The sequence below is a fragment of the Sciurus vulgaris genome (assembly GCF_902686455.1).
Source record: "Sciurus vulgaris genome assembly, chromosome: 2".
In the NCBI taxonomy this organism is placed as follows: domain Eukaryota; kingdom Metazoa; phylum Chordata; class Mammalia; order Rodentia; family Sciuridae; genus Sciurus; species Sciurus vulgaris.
Window position 1 is genome coordinate 13,711,932 of NC_136462.1, and position 4,604 is coordinate 13,716,535.

A 4,604-nucleotide genomic window follows, 5' to 3' on the forward strand; every position below is an offset into this window, starting at 1 on the left:
AGACTGACTGCAGATTGCCAGTGGAGCACCAGCTGCCTGCTGTTGCCTGGAAGTCCACTGTCACAGTACTTGCAGGTTTGGTTACACGTGGTTGCCGCCATTTTGAGACAACAACCAGGAACTGTAGGACCCCTGACCAGACTGACTGAGCCCCATCTCCAGGACCCTTCTGCCTGACCAACCACTCCCTGCCTCCAGGACCCTCAGACCGACTGACTGCGCCCCGCCACCAAGACACTCAGACTGACTGTGCCACACCTCCAGGATCCTGCAACCAGACTGGTCACACCCTGCCTCCAGGACTCCTGCCCAACCAACCACACCCCACCTCCAGGACCTCCAGCCAACCACGCCCACACCCCTAGCTGCAGCTCCCCATTTGCCAACACATTTGGAAGCCTGAGTGACCATCTTGGATTATCCTGGAAGCTGTAGCTCCCATCTTTAGGTGGGGCAAATCCCATCCTGAGATGCCTGCTGGAGATTGGAAGCTCATTGTCAGGTACTTCTCCTGCATCAGGTTACTGAAGACTGGGAGGTTTGAATACTATATGACTATTACAGTGTAGATTTTTTCTCTTTTTTCTTTTTTTTTTTTTTCCTCCTTTTTGAAAAATTTTAAGTTTTTATTTCTTTACTTTTCTCGCTCTATTTTCCTTTTGTTTACCTATTTCCTCAGTCTCTTTCTCCCTTTTCTCATGCTAACAATCAACTTCTTTTGATTATACTTTCATTCTTTCTACAATCTAGAACTTCTATATACTCTTTTCTTATCCCATTAACAGTTACATCCTACACCCCTCCTCATCCTCTTTGTCCAGTTCCATTAGAAACTGCAGACCTTATTGCAAATCTATTTGTTATACTATAGATAATAATTGAACTCATTGAACTCATTCTGTTTACTATGACAATATTGCTAACATCTTCATAAGGGACTATTTGGTTTAGGGTTGCATATTGTCTGTACTGAGCACTGCTAATATTGATCTCCCCCTTAAAGAAGAGGTTTTGGAAACCTATAGGGTCACTGTAAGCCTATAGGGAGAAAACTGCAAAACCCAGATCTGCACTGCTAGAGGGGAAGATACATGAACAACATGAAGAAACAAGGGAAGAAAATGATCCAAACAGACCTAGATTCTATATTAAGAATCCAATGACAGTATGGTAGAAGAAATGTCAGAAAAGGAGCTCAGAATATACATAATTAAAATGATTCGTGAAGCAAAGGATGAGATAAGAGAGAAAATGCAGACAATGAATGATCACTCCAATAAGCAGTTGAAAGAGCAACTGCAGAAAGCAAAAGATATTTCAACAAAGAGCTAGAGATTCTTAAAAAAAAAACAGAGAGGACTGAGGACTGAGGCAAAGCATTCTGAGGTTTAGTTTAGGAACCAGTGGTTTTGAAACTTTGCTCTGAAGGCCTCTATGGGGCCCTAATGACCTCCTCAAGGGCCAGCAGGAGAGGTGAAGGACACACAGGATTCTGAGCTCCCCATCTGGTTTCCTTCAGAGCTTCTCATTCTACCTGCTTTACATAGAGGAATGCTACAGTCTGAATATAATTCAAGTGTGCTCTACTGAGGGTCACGTGTTGGAAGCTTGGTCCTCAGGCTTAAACCGTGGTGGGGCCTTTAGGAGGCAGGGCCCAGGGGGAGGTTGTTAGATCATTGGAAACATGCTCTAGGAAGGAATTAACATGGGATTCCTGGTCTCTTTCTGGCTTCCTGTCTCACCATGTGATCTTTCCATCTCTCGTGTGTTCCTACCACGTGATGCCACCTACCACGGGGTCCTCAAAAGAGACTGGCACTAGGTCCTTGAACCTCCAGAAGTGTGAACTAAATAAACTTTTCCTTAGGAATTACCTAGCTTCAGGTATCTCATTATAGTAACAGAAAATAGACTAATACAAGGTCCTTCTCACAAGATATGATTTTGATAAGTAATTTGAAAACTAGAGTGACCCAGAGCTGACCAGCAGAATTTTCTATAATTAGGGAAATTTTCCATCTCTGCACTATCCAGGACAGTAGCTACTGGTCACATGTGGTTGTTGAGCATTTGAAATGTGTTTAGCGTGACTGAGGAACTGAATTTTTAACTACTTAATTTTAATTAGTAAAAATTGAAATTGGCCATTCTTCTTACAGTAGCCTGAAGGAGTGGTGAAGCTGATCCAAGAGAATTTATCATTTTTGGTGCTCACTTTCGTGATGTCTTTCAAGAGGGAAGGAGATGACTGGAGTCAGCTCAATGTTCTCAAAAAACGAAGAATTGGGGACTTGCTGGCCAGTTACATTCCTGAGGCTGAGGCTCTGATGCTATGGGATGGATGCTTTGCTTATGCCATCTGCCCCCATTGACCTGTTTTGGACACAATGGCCATGCTGACTACCCACTGTGCAGGAAAGAAACATCTGTCTAGTCTGCAGCTTTTCTATGGCAAGAAGCAGCCAGGAAAGGGAATAGAGCAAAATCCAAGAAAACAGAATGAATTAAGGAGGGAAGAGACCAAAGCTGAGGCGCCTCTGCTAACTCAGACTCGACTTGTCACCCAGAATGCTCTGCATAGAGCTCCCCATTATAACAGTTCCTGCTGCTGGAAACACAGATCAGAAGCCTCTGGTCCCTCTTCTCATGTTCTCCTTTGCCAACCCCAGAGGTTTGAGCTCCAAAGTAGGAAGATCAATAGGGAAGCCGAGCAAGGGGCTGGCCCACAGGCCAAGAGTCAGCAACTGTCTCAGCCCCTGCACCAATGAGCCCCACAAGAAGATGAGCCCGGGACCATTATCAAACACTTCAAAGCTCTGGATGGATCCCAGATGGATGAGGTTGGTGGATAAAAGATGAAAAGGCCGAGTTTGATTCTGATGAGGAGGAACCTCCTGATCTCCCAGAGTGCTTGCCTTGTAAGCACAAGGCCCTGGGTTCGATTCCCAGCACCAAAAAAAAAAGAAAGCAGTGCTACTCTGTAACTACCTGAAGAAATACATGTTTATCTCCATTTTGTTGGTGAAGAAATTGAGTCTTGAGGAGATTAAGTGACTTGTCTAAGGTTTCAGAGTTATTCAGGAGCTAAGGCGAGTCTAGAAGCTAAGTCGGAACCAGCCAGTGACACTGACACTGAAGGACAGATCCGGAGGATTCATATAAATTTAATAATTGATGATTATGACTGTATAGACACCTCTTGCCAAGTGAAGTAACAGCTGATTCTATCCAGGACATGCCTGAAATTCTACTTCAGGAATAATGAGCCGAAATGAAAATGAAAGATTTATGTTTATAGGGTTTTCTAGAAAAGATATTTTTGACTGAAATTTTTTCCAAAGGTCCATATAACTGTTTTTCTGAAATCATCCACTAAGGGGTTTGGTATTAAAATTCTTGTCCAGGTAATCAACATTTCCTGGTACAAATCCAAGAGAAACTGGTTTGGACTATGATAGTAATCCCTCTTGATACCACACGTAGTGAATTATGTCATCTACAACATTATTGCAAACAGTGAGAAAAGTTCTCATTCTTCAAATGAGGTTTGTCTTAGTCCTGTTGTGCATTATAACAGAATGCCACAGATTGCGTAATTTATAATGAGCAGAAATCTATTGGCAGAAAGCTGGGAAGTCTAATATCAAAGATCCGGCAACCAATAAGGGCCTTCTTGCTGCATTATAATATGGCAGAAGTCATCACATGGCAGAAGGAAGAAGACCAAGAGAGAAAGCCCACCACCAAAGGCCTTTTATGCAGACATTAAACACACCACACCCAGAAGGGTGGTACCCTTATGGCCTCATCACCTCTTAAAGGTCCCACCTCCCCCAAACCATTCCCAATTTAGTTGGCAATTAAATTTTTGCATAAGATTTGAAAGGGACAAACCATATCAGAGTTCTTAAAGAAAATTTTCTAATGAGCATTTTATTTTATTTTTTTTCCTGGAAGGTAAAGTAATAAGTCAGGGGGAAAGTTTTCAAACCCATCTCTATCTTATTTTTTCTTACCTGACTGCTTCCTCATCCACCTGTCTCAGAAAGCACTTACTAGGGGAAGGAAGCTCCTTGCACTGGTTACAGAGTCAGTTACAGTCGCACTTTCAGAGTGTACTTCCAGGCTTCTCTGTCCTCAGCACTGCAAGCTGGAAGGTGGGAAGCAAATATCCAGTTAGGCTCTTGCCAATGGAGTATTCATGAAATTTGCTCAAGAGAAGGTAACCTTGTTTTCCACAGAGCTCAACAGAATCTAGGTTCATGTAATAGTCAGGACATGCCCAATTATGCTACAGTAACAAAGAACCCTCAACTCTCAGTGACCTCAAATAACAAAGGTTATTTCTCTTTTCAAGTTTCATGACTCTCTAAGGTCAACAGGAGGCTTTGTTTAACACGGTCACTCAGAGACCCAGATTGACAAAGGAGATACCTTTGCAGACATTGTTAGGAGCTCTGAAGCATTTCCACTGTCACCTGAGTGCTCTGGCCTGGAAGCAACCACATTCACAACTTTTTGGCCAGAACTAATCACATGGCCTCATCCAAGCACCTGGGGGTCAAGCAGCATAACCATACGGCTCACCCAGAAGGCAGAGCGCT

General features: G+C 43.2%; 1 pseudogene across 1 annotated transcript; it reads left to right on the top strand.

Moving 5' to 3' along the window:
• Nucleotides 1–2,171: 2,171 nt before the first annotated feature.
• Nucleotides 2,172–2,992, top strand: LOC306653603 (sodium channel modifier 1-like; annotated as a pseudogene). The gene has a single exon. The product of its transcript is annotated as a sodium channel modifier 1-like (transcript).
• Nucleotides 2,993–4,604: the final 1,612 nt, after the last annotated feature.